At 30.8% G+C, this 24,331-nt stretch overlaps 1 protein-coding gene across 1 annotated transcript in view; it reads right to left on the bottom strand.

Moving 5' to 3' along the window:
• LOC135950315 (uncharacterized) overlaps positions 1 to 24,331 on the bottom strand; it is a 146,873-nt gene that overhangs the window by 13,192 nt on the left and 109,350 nt on the right. Inside the window, exons 3-4 of the mRNA XM_065499854.1 lie at positions 19,038 to 19,098; positions 10,434 to 10,541 (exon numbers count right to left, since the gene is read on the bottom strand). The gene's annotated coding sequence lies outside the window, so the exon portion shown is untranslated. The remainder of the gene's footprint in view (positions 1 to 10,433; positions 10,542 to 19,037; positions 19,099 to 24,331) is intronic.

Genomic DNA, 24,331 nt, shown 5'->3' with positions numbered 1-24,331 from the left:
TGAGAAAATTATCACTTTTTTGCAAAAATGACACCGATGGTCCAAATCTTTGGGGACCATAAAAAAGTGCATGACTTTGGGCAAAACTGTTAGACACGAATCTTTTTTTTTTGCTCTTTTATCACGTAGAGTTGTCCGTATATGGTTATTTTCCTTCGTGTTGCACTGTATTATTGAACAATATAGTGTAAACAACAAAGATTTTTTTTGCTTCGAAAATGGTGAAATTTCAAATATGCGGGAAGTTTTTCTTCTCGCATTTGTGGCCAGACATGAAACTGTAATATTCCATCATGACAATGCTTGGCCAAATGTTACAATACGTGTTAAAAACTATTTAGAAAGAAGTGATGGGGAAGTTTTGTCTCACCCGCTTTATAGTCCAGACCTTGCCCCATCCGACTACTATTTAATTCTATTGATGCAGAACGCTCTCTGTGGGATACGCTTCACTTTGGAACACTTAATTTTTTTCTGTATTTTTATTATATCTTTGTTGTTCTCATCCAAAAGCAAAATTTAACTTTTTTTAAAAAGAGACAACTTAACGGTACTTTTTGAAAGTAAACAAGTTTTTTTTCTTATTCTTGTTGTTTGCCTTAATTATGCCATTGGTGCTATTTTAAGTGGAAGATTCGTATAAACGCAGATGTGAAATTTGTTTTTAAAAAAGTTACCAAAAATAAAATATTATCAATTTAGGTTTTTTTTCAACGTTTCTAATAGTAACATCTCAATTTACTGCAACTTTTTCTATTTGAATCAATAACTTTCATCACTTTTAAAGATGCCCAAAGGAAGTTTTTAGTCCGATCAAGAAAATATTCAAATTAAATTTTGACACGACCAAGGATGTTTCAATAGAGAAATTGGAAGTAAAATCGATCGTTCGGAAAGTCTTGAAGAAAGTTCAAAATTATGGAGTTCGCAAACCTACAAAGGGAAATACAAAACTAACAAGAAGACAACTTAATTTATTAAAACAAGAAGCAACCCGCAACAAATTGAATTCCACACAAATAAATAATAAATTGAAGCTTCCAGTGACTTCCAAACACGTTGCACACATTTTACGAAACGATGAAGACATAAAATGGAAAACAGCCGAAATGTAAACCAATGCTAGCTAAAAAAGCACCATAAAGAAAACCGTCTAAAATTTTGAGATCAAACGATTTTTGGATGTCAAAACGTAATTTCGGTGGTGGCAGTGTTATGGTTTGGTCAAATTTTTCTGCAGTTGGCAAGTCGAAAATATGTTTTGTTCCGACAAAAATTAATAGTGCGATGTATAACGGACTGTTGGAAGAAGCTCTTCTCTCATTTATGAATGAGGATTGTATATTCCAACAATATAATGCTGCAATCCATGTTTCTAAGCAATCGAAATCTTGTTTTAATGAACATAGCATGCCTCTGTTGGACTGGCCGGCTTGTAGTCCGGACTTAAACCCAATGGAGAACTTGTGGAGATACATGGCCCGTAAAGTTTATGCAAATAATGCCCAGAATGAAAGCATAATGACTGTGACAGAGCTGAAACTAAGAATTAAACAAGTCTGCAAGGAAATTGATTCCAATCAGCTTAAAAAATTAGTGGAATCAGTACCAGAACGTATTTTTGAAACAATCCATAACAAAGGGTCATCCACACATTATTAATATTAAAAAATTAAAAAAAATAAAAGCACTTTAATTTATGGGTCACTGTAGCATACCCATAAATTAAAGTGCTTTTATAGGAAAATGCCCTTAAAAATGGCTGTTAATCTCGAAATGTAAGTAAAAAAAAATAAATGAATTGTTTTTGTAAAGAATATTTTAAGTGAAGTCTTAACTAATTTAATAAACCCCCCTAAATATGTTCATGTTTAATTTTGTCAATCTTTTTTAGAAAAAAGAGTGTGCATTTATAGGAATATGCACCAGTATAGTATCCGATATTGGATTGATTCGTTCTTGGCCTCAAAGATGAGCAGTTCCTTTGGCTCGGAATCCATATGTTGATAGAAAGAAGGGAAACGGTAGCTAACAATGGCCAATACTTCTATCTTAGAAATTTACTGGATAAATACTTCTTTTTGCAAAAATTATAATATTTTTGGCTTTTATTGCTCACAATAGTAAAATCTAAAGAATTTGTAAAATTTCAAAAAATCTTGAAAATATTTAAAATAAATAATTGACAATTGTAGTTAGTACATTTTACTTATTACCGCAAGTTGTTTTCGTTGTTTTGGGTATTTGTAAACGTGGTTACATTTATTTATCTACTCTTCCAAGGAAAAGAAAAACAACCAAAACATTCTTACAAATTATTCCCCTCATATTTGTTTACATACTCATGGCTGAGTGTGAGAGGGTGAGTAAGTGAGGTAAGGGAGTTTGCAAGAGTGGTATTGTGATTATTTTTAAAAAAATCTCTTTTTTCAAATCCATACATGTTTACCTTACATGCATTAAACATGTATTTATTGTAATAATAACAATAACAAAAAAAAACAAGTAAGAGAGCTATATTCGGCTGTGCCGAATCTTATATACCCTTCTCAAATTATATTCGAAATAAAAATTTAGATTTATTTTTTTTTTGCAGTTTTTGAAACAAAAAAATTTTCGAATAGTTTTTTAAAATTAAATTTAAAATTTTTATTTTTTAAATTTTAAAAATTTTTTTTTTGTCTTTAAATTTTTTTTGGTTTGGTGAAAAAAAAAATTCGGGTTAAAAAATATTTTTTCCGATTTTGACTCATTGTAGGTCCAACTTACTATAGTCTCATATACGTCGTAGCAAAGGTCTTTGAAATATCTATCATTAGATATCCATATTGTCTATATCTAGTTTTATCCAGATATAGGTCCAAAATAGGTCAAAAATCTAGGTTGTCCTGGTTTTTTCCTCATATCTCAGCCATTTGTGGACCGATTTTGCTGATTTTAAATAGCAAACTTCTCGAAAGCATGTCTAACAGAATTATTGAAGATTTGGATCCCGAAGGTCTTTAGAAAATTGATTTCAACATACAGACAGACAGACATGGCTTAATCGACTCCGCTATCTATAAGGATCCAGAATATATATACTTTATAGGGCCGGAAAATTATATTGTGGAAATTACAAACGGAATGACAAACTTATATATACCCTTCTCACGAAGGTGAAGGGTATAAAAAAAAACATCACTGAAATGTGTGTGCTGTGGGCACTGTGAGAAATTTATTACAAAAGATATTTTTCCACTTCATTTTTAATCATGGCTGCGCTTTCAGTTTTCTTATTTTCTTAATACTTGTTCTGTGTGTGTGTGTGCTTTTTCCACATCTTTTGTTTTCACTTCCGTTTTTGATTATTTGCCTCTGTTTGTTAGCAGCATTTCTGGATGCCTGCCTGTCTAGGAAATGAATTCATTGATTTTTTTTTACTCACTTCAGTTCATTTAGGTTTTCTTCTTTTTGATTTTAGTAATAATTTTTTTTCTGTATTTTGCTGATTTTAATAAAAACCAAGTTTGTTTTAGATTTTGTATTTTGTTCAAGGTTTTGTTTTGTTTTTCTTGTTAAATAGTATGACAGCTACAGGAAATTCCGTTTTTGGCACAGGATTTTGTTGGACATTAGCAAGAAGAAAAAAAATAAAGTAAATGCTAAGATAACAGCATGAGTTAGTTTTATATTTTATTACGCGTATGTTTACAATTTCCGGCAGAGATGTTTGAACTTGAAAAAACTTGTTAAATGACCTACAAGATTTAAAAGATATTAAATTTTAAATTGAAGGACAATTACTAGATTTTTTAATTAAAGAAAACTTAAAAAAAAAATTTCAAGTTTAGAAAAATTTGTTAAAGAAATAAGTATTTTTAACCAAAAATACATTTAAATGTAAAAAATACTAAAATTTTGTGGATTCCTAAAATTTATCAAAAAATCCCCAAAAAACAATTTGTAAAATTTTTTTACATTTTTTGATAATATATCAATTATATTATAAAAATCAGCTAAAGACATGAAATTTTATGAATTCCCAAAAAGTTGAACAAAAATCTCCCTCCTCAAATCCTAAATCCACATAATTTTAGATTTTTTAAAATTTTTAAATATGTAATAAAAATGTGTAAAAAATTTAAAAAAAATATATAAATTTTTGATTTAAAATTTTAAATGACAGATTAGAATTTGTAAAATACATTAAAATATGAAAAATGCTACAATTTTATGGAATCCCAAATAGTATAAAAAAATCCCCACAACACAATTTTTGAAAATTATTAAAATTTTTTGATCAAATATCGCTTATATTAGAAAAATCTGCTAAAGACATGTAATTTTATGAATTCCCAAAAAGTAGTTAAAAAATCTCCTCAAACTAAATTCACAAAATTTTATAATTTTTTTTAAGTTTTCTTAAAAACTTCACATAAATACTATTATTAAATAAAAATAATATAATAAAAATTAAATTTTAGGAATTCACAAAAAGTAGATCAAAAATCTCCTCAAACTAAATCATCATAATTTTATAATTTTTTAAGTTTTCTTAAAAACTTCATATAAATAATAATATTAAATAAAAATAAATTAATAAAAATGTGAAAAAAAATAAAATTTTAGGGATCCCAAAATATCCCCGCAAAAAATATAAATTTTGTTTAAGTATTTTTGATTAGAAATAAATTTACAAATAATAAAACTAATTTGGCGAATTCCCAAAAAAATGTATCAATAATTAACTCAATCTAATTAAATTGCATAAATATCACTTTGATTACAAAAATCTTCAAAAAAATAGAAATTTATGAATTCCCAAAAGGGAATTTAAACATCCCTCCACACTAAATACACACAAATTTAGGAAAAATTCCCTCAAATTATATCTATACAAATTAAAGATTTTTGTAACATATCTTCTAATAAACAGCTTGTTTGAATTAAAAATTTCATAAAATACAAAAAAAGTATCAAACTTTAGGAATTCCCAAAATGTCCTCTCAAAGAAAATTGCAATCATGGGTCCTTTATAATACAATTTGAACTTCAATCGTAGGTCTTTCTATACTACAATTTTAGCCTTAATATTAGGTTTTTCTATACTCCAATTTGACCTTCAATCGTAGCTCTTTCTGTACTCCAATTTGACCTTTAATTGTAGTTCTCCAATTTGACCTTCAAACGTAGCTCTTTCTATACTTCAATTTGACCTTCAATCGCAGCTTGTTCTATACTCCAATTTGACATTCAATCGTAGCTCTTTTTAGCTTCAAACGTACCTCTTTCTATACTCCAATTTTAGCTGTAATATTAGGTCATTCTATTCTCCCATTTGACCTTCAATCACAGGTCTTTCTATACTTCAATTTGACCCGCAATCGTAGCTATTTCTATACTCCAATTTTAGCTTTAATAGTAGCTCGTTCTATACGCCAATTTAATCTTCAATAATAGCTTTTTCTATACTCCAATTTGACCTTCAATCGTAGCTCTTTCTATACTCCAATTTAACCTTCAAATGTAGCTTTTTCTATACCCCAATTTTAGCTTTAATACTAGGGGTTTCTGTACTCCAATTTGAGCTCCAATCGTAGGTCTTTCTATACTCCAATTTGAGCTCCAATCGTAGGTCCTTCTATACTCCAATTTGATATTCAATCGTAGGTCTTTCTATACTTCAATTTGACCCGCAATCGTAGCTCTTTCTATACTCCAATTTTAGCTTTAATAGTAGCTCGTTCTATACTCTAAATTGACCTTCAATAATAGCTCTATCTATACTCCAATTTGACCTTCAATCGTAGCTCTTTCTATACTCCAATTTGAGATTCAATCGTAGGTATTTCTATACTCCAATTTGACCGTCAAACGTAGCTCTTTCTATACTCCAATTTTAGCTTTAATATTAGGACTTTCTAGTCTCCCATTTGACCTTCAATCGTAGGCCTTTCTATACTTCAATTTGATCCGCAATCGTAGGTCTTTCTATACTTCAATTTGACCCGCAATCGTAGCTCTTTCTATACTCCAATTTTAGCTTTAATAGTAGATCGTTCTATACTCCAATTTAATCTTCAATAATAGCTATTTCTATACTCCAATTTGACCTTCAATCGTAGCGCTTTCTATACTCCAATTTAACCTTCAATAATAGCTTTTTCTATACTCCAATTTGACCTTCAAATGTAGCTTTTTCTATACTCCAATTTTAGCTTTAATACTGGAGGTTTCTGTACTCCAATTTGAGCTCCAATCGTAGGTCCTTCTATACTCCAATTTGACTTTCAATCGTTGCTCTTTCTATTTTCCAATTTGTCCTTGAATCGTATTCTTTCCATACTCAAATTTGACCTTCAATCGTAGGTTTTTCTAAACTCCAATTTGACCTTCAATTGAACTTGAATATTGGGTATTGTTATAGGGGTTTCAATATTCCACTTTAAGCTTCAATCAATTCTATACTTTAATTCTAACAATTTGTTTTGATTTTCACCTCAAATTTAAAAAAATTTCCATGAAATGTTCTTTAATTATAAAGAATTGACGTTTTTTTTTTAAATCGTATTAGAAAGTTTTTAAAATTGTTAGATAATTCCTGTACTTTTAGCAGTTTCAAATTTTTAAACCAACTACGCGTATGATTAATATTAATTACAGTATATTTTTAAACATTTTATAAAATAGAGCTGAATATTTACAAAAGTTTAAATTGTTTTTTTATGATTTTAATAAAGGACACTATAGAGTATAATTTGCAGTTATCTTGGTTTAATTTGAACTATAGGATTATTCTAAAAATCATGAAAGAATGTGAAAATTATTAAATTTAAAAAATTTTTATAAATTTTTATTAGTTTCAATTTACTTGATTATATAAAATGTATTATTTAATTGTCTACTAAAATTTTAAATTTTTTAAAGTAAAAATTTTAAAAAATCTACATGGCAGAAAAGGTAAATAAATAATCTGTTGTAAGAAAGATTTTTTTTGAATTTCCAGAAAGTATTTGAAAATCCCCTCGGTGGATATCTACATGAATTTGAGATACCATTTATGAAAAAAAAATATATTTTCTTATTAAAGTCTATAAAATAATAAAATTTTTTGAATTCCGTCTTCTAAAAAATCATTTTTGAATTAAAATACATAAAATAAACTTTAAGAATTCCAAAAAGAACTTCCAACAAAATTGGAAAATTGTTCCTTTAGTTTATAAAAACCTTTACGAAGTGTTATATTATACGAATTTCCAAAAATTGTAAAATAAATTCCCTGAAACAAAATCTATAAAAATATATGATTAGTAAACAGCATTTAGCTAATATAAATTTTTAGAATTCCTTTAATTTTGTTATAAAAATCTACAATAGTTATGAATTGTTGAAAATTTAATATGAAAAACTTATCATAATATAAAGTAATCATGCATGTTTTGTTTCCCCCAGGCTTTGGTGACAAATACAATAATAACAACAGGAATATTAAGAAGCAAACAAAATAAAACAAGTAAGAGTGCTATATTCGGCTGTGCCGAATCTTATATACCCTTCACCAAATTATACTTCAAAATTTTAAATATTTTTAGGTAAACAAAATTTAGTTTTTTTTTCAGTTTTTTTAATTTTTTGGAAAAAAAAATTTTCGATTGTTATTTTAATTTTTTTTTTTTAAATTTAAAAATTTTTTTTTTAAATTTTAAAATTTTTTTTTTTAAATTTAAAATTTTTTTTTTTTTAAATTTTAAAATTTTTTTTTTGTTTTTTAAATTTTTTTTTTTTTAAAAAAAATTCGGGTTAAAAATTTTTTCCCGATTTTGACCCATTGTGGGTCCAACTTACTATGGTCTTATATACGTCGTTGCAAATGTCTTTGAAATATCTATTATTAGATATCCATATTGTCTATATTAATGTCTTAGTAATCCAGATATAGGTAAAAAAATAGGTAAAAAATCGAGGTTGTCTTGGTTTTTTACTCATATCTCAGCCATTTGTGGACCGATTTTGCTGATTTTAAATAGCAAAATTCTCGAAAGCATGTCTGACAGAATTATTGAAGATTTGGATCCCGAAGATATCTGGGGTCTTCAGAAAACTGATTTCAACAGACAGACAGACAGACAGACAGACAGACAGACAGACAGACAGACAGACAGACAGACAGACAGACAGACAGACAGACAGACAGACAGACAGACAGACAGACAGACAGACAGACAGACAGACAGACAGACAGACAGACAGACAGACAGACAGACAGACAGACAGACAGACAGACAGACAGACAGACAGACAGACAGACAGACAGACAGACAGACAGACAGACAGACAGACAGACAGACAGACAGACAGACAGACAGACAGACAGACAGACAGACAGACAGACAGACAGACAGACAGACAGACAGACAGACAGACAGACAGACAGACAGACAGACAGACAGACAGACAGACAGACAGACAGACAGACAGACAGACAGACAGACAGACAGACAGACAGACAGACAGACAGACAGACAGACAGACAGACAGACAGACAGACAGACAGACAGACAGACAGACAGACAGACAGACAGACAGACAGACAGACAGACAGACAGACAGACAGACAGACAGACAGACAGACAGACAGACAGACAGACAGACAGACAGACAGACAGACAGACAGACAGACAGACAGACAGACAGACAGACAGACAGACAGACAGACAGACAGACAGACAGACAGACAGACAGACAGACAGACAGACAGACAGACAGACAGACAGACAGACAGACAGACAGACAGACAGACAGACAGACAGACAGACAGACAGACAGACAGACAGACAGACAGACAGACAGACAGACAGACAGACAGACAGACAGACAGACAGACAGACAGACAGACAGACAGACAGACAGACAGACAGACAGACAGACAGACAGACAGACAGACAGACAGACAGACAGACAGACAGACAGACAGACAGACAGACAGACAGACAGACAGACAGACAGACAGACAGACAGACAGACAGACAGACAGACAGACAGACAGACAGACAGACAGACAGACAGACAGACAGACAGACAGACAGACAGACAGACAGACAGACAGACAGACAGACAGACAGACAGACAGACAGACAGACAGACAGACAGACAGACAGACAGACAGACAGACAGACAGACAGACAGACAGACAGACAGACAGACAGACAGACAGACAGACAGACAGACAGACAGACAGACAGACAGACAGACAGACAGACAGACAGACAGACAGACAGACAGACAGACAGACAGACAGACAGACAGACAGACAGACAGACAGACAGACAGACAGACAGACAGACAGACAGACAGACAGACAGACAGACAGACAGACAGACAGACAGACAGACAGACAGACAGACAGACAGACAGACAGACAGACAGACAGACAGACAGACAGACAGACAGACAGACAGACAGACAGACAGACAGACAGACAGACAGACAGACAGACAGACAGACAGACAGACAGACAGACAGACAGACAGACAGACAGACAGACAGACAGACAGACAGACAGACAGACAGACAGACAGACAGACAGACGGACATGGCTTAATCGACTCCGCTATCTATAAGGATCCAGAATATATATACTTTATAGGGTCGGAAATGAAAAATGTAGAAATTACAAACGGAATGACAAACTTATATATACCCTTCTCACGAAGCTGAAGGGTATAAAAAGAGAGACAAGCTCTTACCCAACATAAATTAAAACATGTAACAGTGTTTTGTTTGTGTTTTGATATTGCTCATTTTAACTGTTGTTGTTGTTTTTGTTGTCTCTTATGATGATTATTATTTTACACTTTAATTACAACAACATGCATGCATGCATGAAATGTAAACAAACATGCATAGAGGACAACAATAAAAAAGGATGTGAGTGGTAAGAAGAGAACTACTATTGGAAATATTGCAACAACAAAAAAAATTACACTCATTTACTGTTGTAACAACTGTAAATATTTGTGCTTGTTTGTATCTGTATAACAGTAAAAGCTGTTGGTATTAAAATTAATGAAAAACTAAATGAAAAATGATTACAAATCCAGTGAAATGATGCGTATGTAATAATAAATAAACATTTTTGTAATAAAAAACCTTAAACAAAAGAATGAAAATAGTTAAATACAAACACAAATTAAAACCAACAACAAAGCAAAGAATTTTTTAATTAATATTTGTTATTTTTTTGTTTTGTTTGTAAATTAAATAAATAAATCTTTTAAATAACAAATTGTTTAAATTCATATGATTTAAAGCAAATAAAAAACAAGAGATAGCCTAAATAAATAACCCTCTATTTGTAGAGTTCTTCCAATAGAAAAGTTAATAAAATAATTTGCATACTTTTGGCTACAAACTTGTTATTTTGGTTTAAACAAATGTACATAAATACATACCATTAAAATGGTTTCTCTTTTTTGTGGCTGGCTGGTAGGGGATGAATTTGTAACAGATCTGTTTTACTGTTTACAACCAAATAAAGAGATTTGTGTTTTCAAATATTCCTAGAAATAAAGGAAAAATAAAACAAAAAATAATAAGTAATTTGCATATTTGTTTTTTGTTGGGTATCATGAAATTTTGAAATATTACGGAAATAGTTATTGATGAAATAAATGTTTAAGAGGAATACAGACAAAGAGAAAAAGGATAATGCTTATGAATCCCAAATACCATAATTTTAAGAAGATTTTACGCTAGTTTTATTTATATTTATAAATAAATCAATATAAGGAGTGAGATCGAAAAATTCTTAACACACGTTTTTCATTACATTTTTTAACCCAAGTATTATTTGAATTTTTTTTTGATCAAGTTACCTTTGAAAAACATGTCAGTTATTATGTGTAATGTCAATTATATTAATTTTTTTGTTAATCTGATTAAAATGAGTGACCAGAAAAAAGTGCGTACTGAAATTATTAAATATTTTCAACAAAACCCAACTTGGTCTTACAAAAAGTTGGCCAAGCATACAAAGGTCTGCCGTCAAACTGTTTCCAATGTTATTAAACAGTACCGGGAGAACTTGTCAGTTGATAGAAAACCTGGTTCAGGTAGAAGGAATGGTCCACATGATGTTTCTAAAGCCAAAAAAATAGAACGCATTTTCAAAAGAGCTCCCAACACATCCGGTAGGAAAGCAGCCCGGTTAGCTCAGTGCTCGGACTATTTGGTACGAAAAGTTAAAGCTAATGCAGGTTTAAAAACATACAAGGCTCAAAAAGTTCCTGACAGGAACGCTACTAAAAATTTAGAGGCCAAAAACAGAGCACGGAAATTGAAGTCAAGTTTTATAAAAAAATATTCTTGCTGCATAATGGATGACGAAACGTATGTTCTGGCAGATTTTTCGCAACTTCCAGGTCAAAAATTTTATGTTGCTGATGCTCGAGGGAATGTTGAAGAAAAGTTTAGGACCCAAAAGCAGACAAAATTTCCCAGAAAGTTCTTGGTATGGCAAGCAATATGCAGTTGCGGCAAAAGAAGCCACTCATTTGTTACAACGGGCTCTATAAATACCGAAATTTACATCAAGGAATGTTTACAAAAAAGGCTGCTTCCATTCATAAGACTTCATAATGTGTCCACTTATTTTTGGCCTGACTTGGCATCCTGTCACTATGGCAAACAAGCCCTTGAGTGGTACAAGAACAATAATGTGGTATTTGTACCAAGAGAGGCAAATCCTTCAAACTGCCCGGAGCTAAGGCCAGTGGAGAGATATTGGGCTCTTGTTAAAAGAGAATTGAAGAGTACAAAAAAGGTGTCCAAAAGTGTGGTAGATTTTAAACGGAGATGGACTACATGTTCGAGCAAAGTGACAGAAAGCACTATAAAAACGTTAATGGAAGGGTTTCCGAAAAAGGTTCAAAATTTCATCACTAGTGATTAAAACTATAAAAATAATTTTTTTTGTAAATTGTAATAATAATTTCAATCAAATAAAAAAAAAATTAAAGCTGTAAGTTTAGTGGTTTCTTTTTTATAAACATATATGTATGTTAAGAATTTTTCGATCTCACTCCTTAATTTTAAATAAGAATACTTTGGAAATCTACAAAAATGTATGTCTTTCTATATTATAATTTGAGCCTCAATCGCAGGTCTTTCAATTCTCCAATTTGAGCTTCAATCTAGATTTTTCTATACTCCAATTTAGGTCGCAGTTCTTTCTATACTACAATTTGAGCTTCAAACTTAGGTCTTTCTATACTCCAATCTGAGCTTCCTTAGAATAAGTTCCTACACTCCAATTGGAGCCTTAATAGTAGGTCTTTCTTTACTCCAATTTGAGCTTCAATCTTAGGTCTTCTTATACTCCAATTTTAGTTTCAATCATGGGCTTTCAATACTCCAATTTAAGCTTCAATCGTAGGTCTTTCTATACTCCAAATTGAGCTTCAATCGTAAGTCTTTCAATACATCAATATGAGCTTCCTTCGTAGATATTTCTATACTCCAATTTGAGCCTTAATCGTAGGTCTTTCTGTACTCTTATATGGGCTTCAATCGTAGTTCTTTCTATACTCCAACTTGAGCTTCAATCGTAGGTATTTCTATACTCCAATTTGAGCTTCAACCGTAGGTCTTTCTACACTCTAATTTGAGGCTCAATCGTAGGTCTTTCTTTACTCCATTATTAGTTTCAATCGTAGGTCTTCTATACTCCAATTTGAGCATCAATCGTATGTCTTACAATACTCCAGTTTGAGCATCAATCGTAGGTCTTTCTATACTCCAATTTGAGCTTCAATCGTAGGCCTTTCTTTACTCCAATCGTAAGGCTTCCTATACTCCGTAGGTCTTTCCACACTCCAATTTAAGCCTCAATCGTAGGTCTTTCCATAGTCCAATTTGAGCTTCAATCGTAGGTCTTTGTATACTCCAATTTGAGTTTCAATCGTAGGTCTTTCTGTACTCCAATTTGAGCTTCAATCGTACGACTTTCTGTACTCCAATTTGAGTTTCAATCGTAGGTCTTCCTATAAACCAATTCAAGCTTCAATCGTAGGTCTTTCTGTACTACAATTTGAGCTTCAATCGTATGTCTTTCAATGCTCCCGTTTGAGCTACAATCGTAGGCCTTTCCTTACTCAAATATTATCTTCAATCGTATGTCTTTCTATAAACCAATTTAAGCTTCAATCGTAGGTCTTTCAATACTCCCGTTAGAGCTACAAGCGTAGGCCTTTCCCTACTCCAATATTATCTTCAATCGTATGTCTTTCTATAAACCAATTTGAGCTTAAATTGTGGGTCTTTCTGTACTCCTATTTGAGCTTCAATCGTATGTATTTCAATACTCTACTTTGAGCTACAATCGTAGGTCTTTCCATACTCCAATTTGAGCTTCAGTGCAAGGCCTTTCTTTACTCCAATTTTAGCTTCAATCGTTGGTCTTTCCATACTCCAATTTGAGCTTCAGTGGAAGGCCTTTCTTTACTCCAATTTTAGCTTCAATCGTAGGTCTTTCTATACTCCAACTTGAGCTTCAATCGTAGGTCTTTCTATACTCTAATTTGAGCTTCAATTGTAGGTCTTTCTTTACTTTAATAAGAGCTTCAATCGCAGATCTTTCTATACTCCAATACTCGTAGGTCTTTCCATACTCAAATTTAAGTTTCAATCGTAGGTCTTCTATAGTCCAAATTGAGCTTCAATAGTAGGTCTTTCTATGCTCTAATTTGAGCTTCAATGGTAGGTCTTTCTTTACTTTAATAAGAGCTTCAATCGCGGATCTTTCTATACTCCAATTTGAGCTCCAATCTTAGGTCTTTCCATACTCAAATTTAAACTTCAATCGTAGGTCTTTCTATACTCCAAATTGAGCTTCAGTCGTAGGTCTTTCTATACTCCAATTTGAGCTTCAATAGTAGATATACATTCGTAGCTCTTTCTATACTCCAATTTCAGCTTCAATCGTAGATGCTTTTATACTCAAATCTAAACATCAATCAAGTTCTTTCTATGGGTTTATTTGAGATATAACTACATGATTTTAATTGAGCATTCTTTAAGTGAATAAATTAATTAGGAATTAGTTTTTCTCAAGGGTTATTTTCGATATTTTTAAATTTGAAGTAGTATTATGTGAAAAATGTTCATGAAATGTTCTTTAATTATAAACAGTTGACTGTTTTTTTACAATCGAATCAGAAAGTTTTTAAAAATGTTAAATAATTCCTGTACTTTTAGCAGTTTCAAATATTAAAGACAACAGTACGTATGATTGATATTAATTACAGTATATTTTTAAACAGTTTTTTAAATATGAGCTGAATATTTACATAAGATGAAATTGTAGTTTATGATTTGAATAAAATACACTATAGAGTATAATTTGCAGTTATCTAAGTTTAACTTGCACTACAGGATTATTCAACAATCCTGAGAGAATAATAAATTTGGTGAATTTATAAATTTTTACAAATATATATTAGTTTCAATTTACTTGATTATATAAAATGTATTATTTAATTGTCCCCTAAAAGTTAGTTTTTTTTGTTAATGGTAATTTCTTTTCATTGAAACATACATAGTTTTGATTATATAACATTTTTGTAGTTGAGAGGGTGCGTTTACTTGTGTTTTATTATATTTATTTGTAGTTATTTTTTGTAACTATTTTCCCAAGGCAGTTATTTGTTATTTAAAATAATATTTATAGTTAGTTTATTTAGGTTGTGTACTAGAAAAAAAAAAAACATTATCAAACAGGTGTTTATTTTTATGTTATTTGTTAAGTAGATAAATCTAAATTATTAGCAACAATTGAGAGTAAAGAATTAGTACATTATATATGAAATAAAATCCATAATAGATTTAAAGGAAATTATTCGACATTTGGGCAAATCAAGCTCAAAAGAAAATACAACCATTTATAAGGAATTTCGCACTTTTTTGTTTGTACTTTATTGCCTGAATTTGTTTCTAAATCCCTGCCTTAATTTCACACCACACTGTAGAATATTTTTATAAAACTTGTGTGTTGCGTGTATTTATGTTTTGGTGAGTGGGTGGGTCACTTTTGTATTTATATATTATTAAAATATGATTTTAGTTTTTATATTTTCTCTCATTTATAGCCACTCATATACATGTGTATGAGCTTTAAGGATTTGTAGCACACGTGTAGGTTGAAATTTAATTGGCTGTAGTGTGTTGATTTCATATTTATACACGCAACTCCGCACAATTTGTTAAATATACATGACCACAGATAAATAAATTTATTTATCTGAACTCGCAGGCAAACAACAGGACTATTAATTTAATTGAGAATTAAAATTGCTTGAATAATATTTAGCTTGTTGAGCTGTGGAGCATGAAATTTTGAATCATAGTTGTATTTTTAATAAACTAATGAGGCATTTAGTAGTAGTATACTTTTAAATAAGAGGATTGTATTGTTTATGAACGAATTGAAATATTTCATAAAAAATATTTAATTTTTTTGTTTGCATTCTCAAGTTTTAAAGCAATTTTTAGGAGAGATTTCTTTTTAAATTTATGAATTTACTTGCTTAATAGCATTTATTGATGTGTTTTCTATTATAAACTAGTTTTAGTTGCTATAAAAACCTTTAAAAACTAAAACTTTTTAAAGGAAATGTAAAAATACTCAGTAATTAATATTAATCATACGACACACTGGCCACTTCATACATGTTTGGTGATTAATCTACAACTTTTAAGCTTGTGAGCCAATCTCCATGAAACTTTTAACATCATTTAAGAACAAAATAAGCTTTCAGAATATTTCAGTGATGAAAAGTCTACTGTATTCACCAAGCATGCTACATCACCACAAAGATGACATATTTTGGTAGTGAAAATCTTAAATTTTTTAATTTATTAAAATGTGTTCTATGGCTTGTGCCAAGGAAATCTATTCATAAATATAAAGAAAAGAAGACAACATATTAGGTCATCTGCCAAACACTGTAATTATGTTCATTTCTACACCCACATGTCTTATTTATAAACGTAAAACTAACATTTTAACAGCAGAGTTTTCTCTATCATTTCTTCTCCTTTCTCCAAATTTATTTCTTAATTACCTAATAAATATTGCAAAAGTAATCATTGTTAATAAATAAACAAATACAAGCAACAATTTTCTCCACTTAAACTCCAAATGAATACAAAATAGCTACTAATACTACAAGTTCAATACAAAATTTAACACAACTAAACACTTCTTTCTACCCATAGAAAACATGACCAAAACCTTACACTCAATATTTAACCCAACTATCACAGTTCATTACAATTTCATGTAATAAATAATTAATTTTCAGCAATAAATGGAAAGGGGAAGCCAAAGTAATTTTCATATTCTTTGGATAACCAAACATTTCAATAGAACAGACTAACATAAAAACTAAAACAACAAAAGAATTTAATAAGTGGGTTTGTTACTTAGGACTTTTGGCTATAAAAATATATAATTTTTGGTTCAATATAAGTTTGGTAACTAATTTATATTTAATTATAAAAGACAAACGTTTGAAAGGAACTTGCAACAACAAGTGGTTAATTCTAATTTCCTTCTTAGAAAAGAAACACAAATTAAAGATAAGAAGATTAGTTTGTGATACAATTAATTTGCTTATTAATTATTTAATAGTATTCAATGAATTTGATCATAAGATCAATTTAAGTACACTGAAAACGTTTGTATATTATTAGTAATTTTGTTGTCTAACTAACAAAATTCGAGTCCATTCGATTCAAAATTCCTTCCTATATTTTTAAAAAAGCCGACCAAGTTATAGCAAAGGAGTCAGTTTCGTTAATCGGTTGTTGATCCAGCTAAGTAGATGATTGGTCTACTGTAGCTGGTCTAGGATAATGGTGCTGCCATCTGTCGTTGCCTAGAAATAACGCCCTCTGTGTATTTGGAGTAGTGGTAGGGAACCTTGCTGATATCTTTGATTCCTACCTTTTTCTCCCAGGCGGTGGCGGGCAGCCTGACCTTTTCCATAATGTTATCCTCTTTTCCAGGTGAAGGAGTGGTCAGGGGGCTTCTTGGATGCATGGAAAAGTGTTTTGTAGAATTTTTTTATGGAAACAGCATCAAATATTGCCGATTAAGTTCTTTCGACATCGAGAAACTGTAACTTTTCAGCCAAATTATGTCAAAATGATAAGAGAGCAATTCGGCCAAAATTTGATGACCTCCAAATAGTTCTCAACTTACATATTTCGAAATAACTATTTACTTTGTATAAGAGGTACAACATCCCCATTTCGATCCATCCCATCTCTTGTTAAACCTCATGCAGTGATATGAAATTGATTTATATAAAGTTTGAAGACTGTCACGATTATAGTGCTGTAGATATTCGAAAATAACTGTTTCCTTTTTTGGGGAGGTGCCACGCCCATTTATCCAATCATCCTCATTTTCAGCCAAGTTGCGCACGATGATGCCAAAGAAAATCCCGCAAAGTTTTGCTGATTTGAAAGGTATTCTTTAATAACTATTTACTTTGTGTTGGATTTGCCACGCCCATTTGATATTTCAAAATAAAATGTAAGTGATATTTCAAATCGGCCCAGTGGTTTAACTACGTCCATTTTCTCGATTTTAAATAGCAACCTAAGTTGGATTATAGAGGATATATTGATGTATCATGTATGTAAGTTAATTTCAACGGAAAGACGGAGAGCTGGATATGTTTTTTTCCACTGCGCTATGAAATGTAAATTATGGATATTACAAACAAAATGACAAACTTCTGTATATACCCTGGCCACTCATGGTGAAGGGTATAAAAAACCTTACCCTCTCCTGTTCCTCCGTATTAAAACTTAAAGTATATGGTTTGAAAAATTTCCTAACTAATAGTTGTCATTATTACCATTATAAAATATGGCATATTTTTTTGTTGGAAAAAAGTTTTTGTGTTAAAAATAATATTTGCTAAAAAGTTTTTAATGCAAATATATAGAAAAAGGAAAGTTTCATTATAGTTTTCTGTTTGGTTTTAGGCAAAAGCTACAAAGCAAAAAGTTTTTCTTTTGACTTTAGTTAGTTGTTGTGAGTGTATAAATTTAAAATGTAAAATTGTTTATGAGTTGTTATTGTTGTAGGGTTTTAAAAGTATCTTTTACAGTTGACAAAAACAGAAATGAGAAAGGCAACTGAAAATGACAGCAACAGCAACATCAGCAGCATCAACTGAACATCTACTAAAGTAGAGATATAGCATTTACAGCCAAAAGGCAGGCATTGAAATGAAATATTTAAGTGTGAAAAAGGGGAAAAAACTTTTGTTTTATTTTTATTTTTTGAAAGGCTGCCGAAAAATTTAGTTTTTATATTGAAATTAATAAGAAATTCATGGTATTTATGAAAAAAAGTAGTGAAGGTTTTAACATTTTTCTGTTTACAAAATGAAATTTAACACCTTGTTTAACCTTGAATCGAGAAAACTTTATATTTATAGTTTTATGTTCAATGAAATTGCTTTTTAAAGTGTTTAACAAATTCTTTTGTTTAAGGACTCTGCAATAAATTTAAAATGAAACTTTTGTGATTTAAATATAAAAACTTTAAATTTAAGCACTTAAATATAGTTTAACTAAAGTGGCCAGGCAATATTTTTCACAAAATAAAGTAAATTTCAAGAGAAATTGTTAAGAATATATAAAGCAACTTAATGCAGATTAAGGAAAATACAAAATTTGTCTTAAAATTTTACTAGAATTCAAGAAATTCCTAAAAATTTCATTAAAATTAAGGCAGGCGTATGATTATTATTAATTGCAAGCTCACCACATGGTATGAGTAATATTTATTGCATGACTATTGAGGCGTATGATTGCCAAAAAACCATATAATAAATCAAGGCGTATGATTAATATTGATTAGCTGTGTGGTTTAAACACTGTGTTCTATGATTAATAATTATTTTCAAAAGCTGACATTTTATATAAATTGAATAATTTTAATCTTAAAATCTAATAAACATTTAAATTCACTAGCTTACCATAAATCAAATTTCCTTTTAATTATTTTCTAAAGACAATTGACTGCAGCTGTTGCATTATCTGGAAATAAACAAAAGATTTTAATTGAATTTTAAATAAATACATGTACAATTTAATGAAAATCTATTACAATAACTACATATATCTTACATTAAACAAACATATAGTCATATGTTTATGAATATCCAATCACTCAAGTTAATTTTAGCTTTTCTTTCAAAGATAACAAATCAATATTGTCATAAATCTTAAACTAACAATATGTACAAATAAACTCCCAAATGTATGAAGAAAATTATCAGGAATAAAAGGAAAATATTTTATTACATCTTATTGCTTTTAGTACATCACAATTTCCGCATTCCACTCACAAAAAAACTTTATATTTGTTGTATATTTTCTTTAAAAGAAAGAAAAATACAGTAAAATATGAAATAAAATATAAACAAATGAAGTTATAAAATCAAACATTAAAAACATATTGTATTACTTATAAAGAAATATGAATTACAAGGAAGAAATGAACAATGTTAGCAAAGAAAATAAATAAGGAACTTCACAGTAGCAAAAATTACAGAAATAAGTTCAACTGAACCTTTAATCGGCCTACGATTGAAGCTCCCTTTGGAGTATAGAATGACCTACGATTGATGCTCCAGTTGGAGTATAGAACGACTTACGATTGAACCACAAATTGGAATAACGATCTACCCATGATTGAAGTTTAAATTGGACTATAGCACTACCTATGATTGAGGCTCAAAGTGGAGTATAAAACGACCTGCGATTGAAGTTCAAATTAGAGATTAGAACGACCCATGATTCAAACTTAAATAGGAATATAGAACTATTTACGATTCAAAATTAAATTGGAGAGTAGAATGACCTGAGATTGCAGATCAAATTAAAGTATAGAAGGGATCCACGATTGAAGTGCAAATTGGTCTGTAGAACGATAAACAATTGAAGCTCAAATTGGATATAGAAGGAGCTACGATTGTAGCTCAAGTTGGACTGTAGAACTTCCTACAATTGAAATTTAACTGTAGAACGACCTGCAATTAAAGCTCAAATTGGAGTATAGAAGGAGCCACGATTGAAGCTCATATTGAAGTATAAAAGGAGCCACTATTGAAGCTTAAATTGGAGTATAGAAGCAGCCACGATTGAAGCTCATATTGAAGTATAAAAGGAGCCACTATTGAAGCTCAAATTGGAGTATAGAAGGAGCCACGATTGAAGCTCATATTGAAGTATAAAAGGAGCCACTATTGAAGCTCAAATTGGAGTATAGAAGGAGCCACGATTGAAGCTCAAGCTGGTCTGTAGAACGACCTGCAATTGAAGCTCAAATTTAAGTATAGAAGGAGCCACGATTGAAGCTCAAATTTAAGTATAGAAGGATCCACGATTGAAGCTCAAATTGAAGTATAGAAGCAGCCACGATTGAAGCGCAAATTGGAGTGTAGAAGGAGCCACGATTGAAGCGCAAATTGGAGTATAGAAGGAGCCACGATTGAAGAGAAATTTCACTGTAGAACGACCTGCAATTAAAGCTCAAATTGGAGTATAGAAGGAGCCGCGATTGAAGCTTAAATTGGAGTATAGAAGGAGCCACGATTAAAGCTCAAATAGGAGTAAAGAACGACCTACAATTGAAACTGAAATAGGAGTAAAGAATGAGCCACGATTGAAGAGCAAATTGGACTGTAGAACGACCTACAATTGAAGCTCAAATTGGAGTATAGAAGGAGCCACGATTGAAGCTCAAATTGGAGTATAGAAGGAGCCACGATTGAAGAGCAATTTGGCTGTAGAACGACCTGCAGTTGAAGCTCAAATTGGAGTATAGAAGGAGCCACGATTGAAGGTCAAGTTGGATTGTAGATCGACCTACAATTAATGCTCAAATTGGAGTATAGAAGGATCCACGATTGATGCTAAAATTGGAGTATAGGAGGAAGAACTACTGAAGCTAAAACTGAAGTAAATAATGACCCATGATTGAAGCGCAAATTGAAGTATGGAAGGAGCCACGATTGAAGCTAAAATTGGACTGTAGAACGACCTTTAATTAATGCTCAAATTGGAGTATAGAAGGATCCACGATTGATGCTAAAATTGGAGTATAGAAGGAGCAGCGATTGAAGCTCAGTTTGGACTGTAGAACGACCTACAATTAGTGCTCAAATTGGAGTATAGAAAGATCCACGATTGATGCTAGAATTTGAGTACAGGAGGGGCAACGACTGAAGCAAAAATTTAAGTAACTAATGACCTACGATTGAAGCGCAGATTGAAGTATTGAAGGAGCCACGATTGAAGCTCAATTTGGACTGTAGAACGTCGTACAATTGAAGCTCAAATTGGAGTATAGAAGGAGCAATGATAGAAGCTCAAGTTGGACTATAGAACGACCTACAATTGATTGATTGAAGGAGACACGATTAAAGCTCAAGTTGGACTCTAGAACAAAATACAATTCAAGCTCAATCCACGATTGAAGCTAAAATTGGAGTACGGGAGGAGCCACGACTGAAGCGTAAATTTAAGCCGCGATAGAAGCTAAAACTGGAGTACAGGAGGAGCCACGACTGAAGCGTAAATTGAAGTATAGAACTATCTATGATTGAAGCTCAAATTGGATTATAGAACGTGATCTGTGATTTCGTTGATTAGCAACAAATTTTATCCATGGAAACATGACCTCTACGTGGCACCTAAAAGTATGCTAATTTTTTACAACTTTCTTAAATGTACAGTTTAACTGTGATTACCCTTATTCCCAAAAATATTATATTCACAAAATTTGCGTTTCAAAAGAATTTTATGTATGAAAGTGGTAGTAATCATAAAATATTTATGAATATGTTTTTATAGTTGTTACATAAAACACACAGACACATACTCTCCTACACATATGAATAATGTAATAAAATTGTGTATGAAATTGGTGTGTGCTTTTCTTGGAATTGAACACAACTTTTCTATATTTTCCTTAGCTTCCTTTTGATTTACTTATATGCAAAAACAAGTAAATTTAACAAAAATTTGTAAAAACGTATTTACAAAAGAGGATATTTTAATGCAAAACTCATTTTTTAAAGATTTCCTAAGTAATATGAATGAAATGAATGTTATTTGTTTGTTCCAGTCAAATTTTACAAAATTTTAATAAAATTATTACATTTGTTTTTAGTCTTCCTTTGTTAAAGTAATTGAATTTAAATGGTTTTTTGTATACGAAAGATAAAATTGGAAAATAAATGTATTATAGAATGTTACAATGAAATTTCAGGAACATTTTATTAGAGTTTTTCATCTGAATTCATGATTGAAAATAGTTGTTGTGCAATGAAGTAATTGGTGATATAAAGCTATATGAAAGTGGGTGCATAGTGTAGTGTTTAATTTCCAAGGGCATAAAGGATTTTGTTTTCCAAAAAGGAATAAAAAAAAACCTACGATTGAAGGCATGAAAATTCTACGACTGAAGCTTACATTGGAGTATTAAAATACATATCTACATTTGTTCTTCAAAGAGTATGGAAAGATCTGCGATTAAAGATCAAATGGGAGTATAGAAAGATGTACGATTGTACCTCAAATTGGAGTGTGGACATTCTGCAATTAATCTAAAATTGAAGACCTGCGATAAAGCTAAAATTTAATAATAGGAAGACTTGCGATTGAATCTTTAATTTTAACATAGAAAGATCCATGAGTTAAGTTAATAATTGCAGTACGAAATACCTTAATTTAAAGTTCAAACTGAAGTAATATAAGACCTGGAATTGAATGTCAAAATAGATTGCATAAATCTATACTAATAAAACTAAAACTTCAGTAAAAAAAACTCAGTTTGGAGTATAGAAAGACCTACATTTGAAGCCCAATTTGGAGTACAGAAAGGCAAATGGTTGACTCTCAATTTGGAGTATAGAATGATCTACGTTTGAAGCTTAATTTGGAGTATAAAAAGACCTATGGTTTAAACTCAAATTGGAGTAAAAAAATACCTGCGATTCAAGCTAAAATTTTAGTATAGAAAGACCTACGATTGAAGCTCAAATTGCAGTACAGAATGACTTGTGATTGAAGCTCAATTTGGAGTATAGAAAGACCTAGGATCGAAGCTCAATTTGAAGTATAGAAAGACCTACGATTGAAGCTCAATTTGGAGTATAGAAAGACCTACGATTGATGCTCAATTTATAGAATAGAAAGACTTTCGATTGAAGATCAATTTTGAGTATATTGAAGCTCAATTTTGAGTATAGAAAGACCAACGATTAATATACGATTGGAGTATTGAAAGGCCAACGATATTGGAGTACGGAAAGACCTTCATTTGAAGCAAAAATTGGAGTATACAAAGACCTTCATTTGAAGTAAAAATTTTAGTATAGAAAGACCTACGATTAATATACGATATACTAATAAAAAGGCCCAATTGAAGCTCATATTGGAGTATAGAAAGACCTACGATTGAAGCTTATATTGGAGTACAGAAAGAACTTTGATTGAAGTTCAAATTGGAGAATAGAAAAGACGTACGATTGAAGCTCACATTTGAGTAAAGAAATACCTATGATAGAAGCTCTAATTGAAGAATAGATATTCCTACGATTGAAGCTAAAACTGGAGTATAGAAAGACCTACGATTGAAGCTAAAATTGGAGTATAAAAATTTATTTATTTATTTATTTATTTATCTGTTTTTCCATACAACAAGACATACATCTTTTAATTATAGTGTGGAACTAGGGGAAGTTATTGTAATACAATTTAGTTTAACATAATAATTTATTAAGTGTGAAAAATTTAAACATTTTAAAAATCAAAAATTAAAATAGTTAAGAATCAATATAAAAGTAAAAATAAAAATAACGAAACTTAACAAAAGTGCAAGTTACTAATTAACAAAAATACTTATCATAAATACAATATCAAGTTTAAAGTGTAAAGTTACGTTATATCATTATATCATTATTCAAATGTTTCGTTATTTCTGATTTAAAAGAGTTTACGTTGCTGTTTGTTTGTGCTTTATTCGGAAGTCTGTTCCATAGATGGATTGCGTTATAGTAAAATTGCCATTCCGTTATCTTACTTCGGTGTGCAATAGGTATGACCTTATTCCCTCTATTAGACCTTGCAAAAGTTATCCGATTATATAAATATGACGGCACTTTAGTGTAAACGATTTTGTGTAGTAGCGTAAGTGTCCTGATGTTGACCAGATTATTGAAGGTCACGTTGTAAAGCCTTTTACTTAAGGTTGCAATACCAT

The sequence above is a fragment of the Calliphora vicina genome, chromosome 2, assembly GCF_958450345.1.
Source record: "Calliphora vicina chromosome 2, idCalVici1.1, whole genome shotgun sequence".
NCBI lineage: Eukaryota > Metazoa > Arthropoda > Insecta > Diptera > Calliphoridae > Calliphora > Calliphora vicina.
This window is presented reverse-complemented; position numbering and strand designations above follow the sequence as displayed.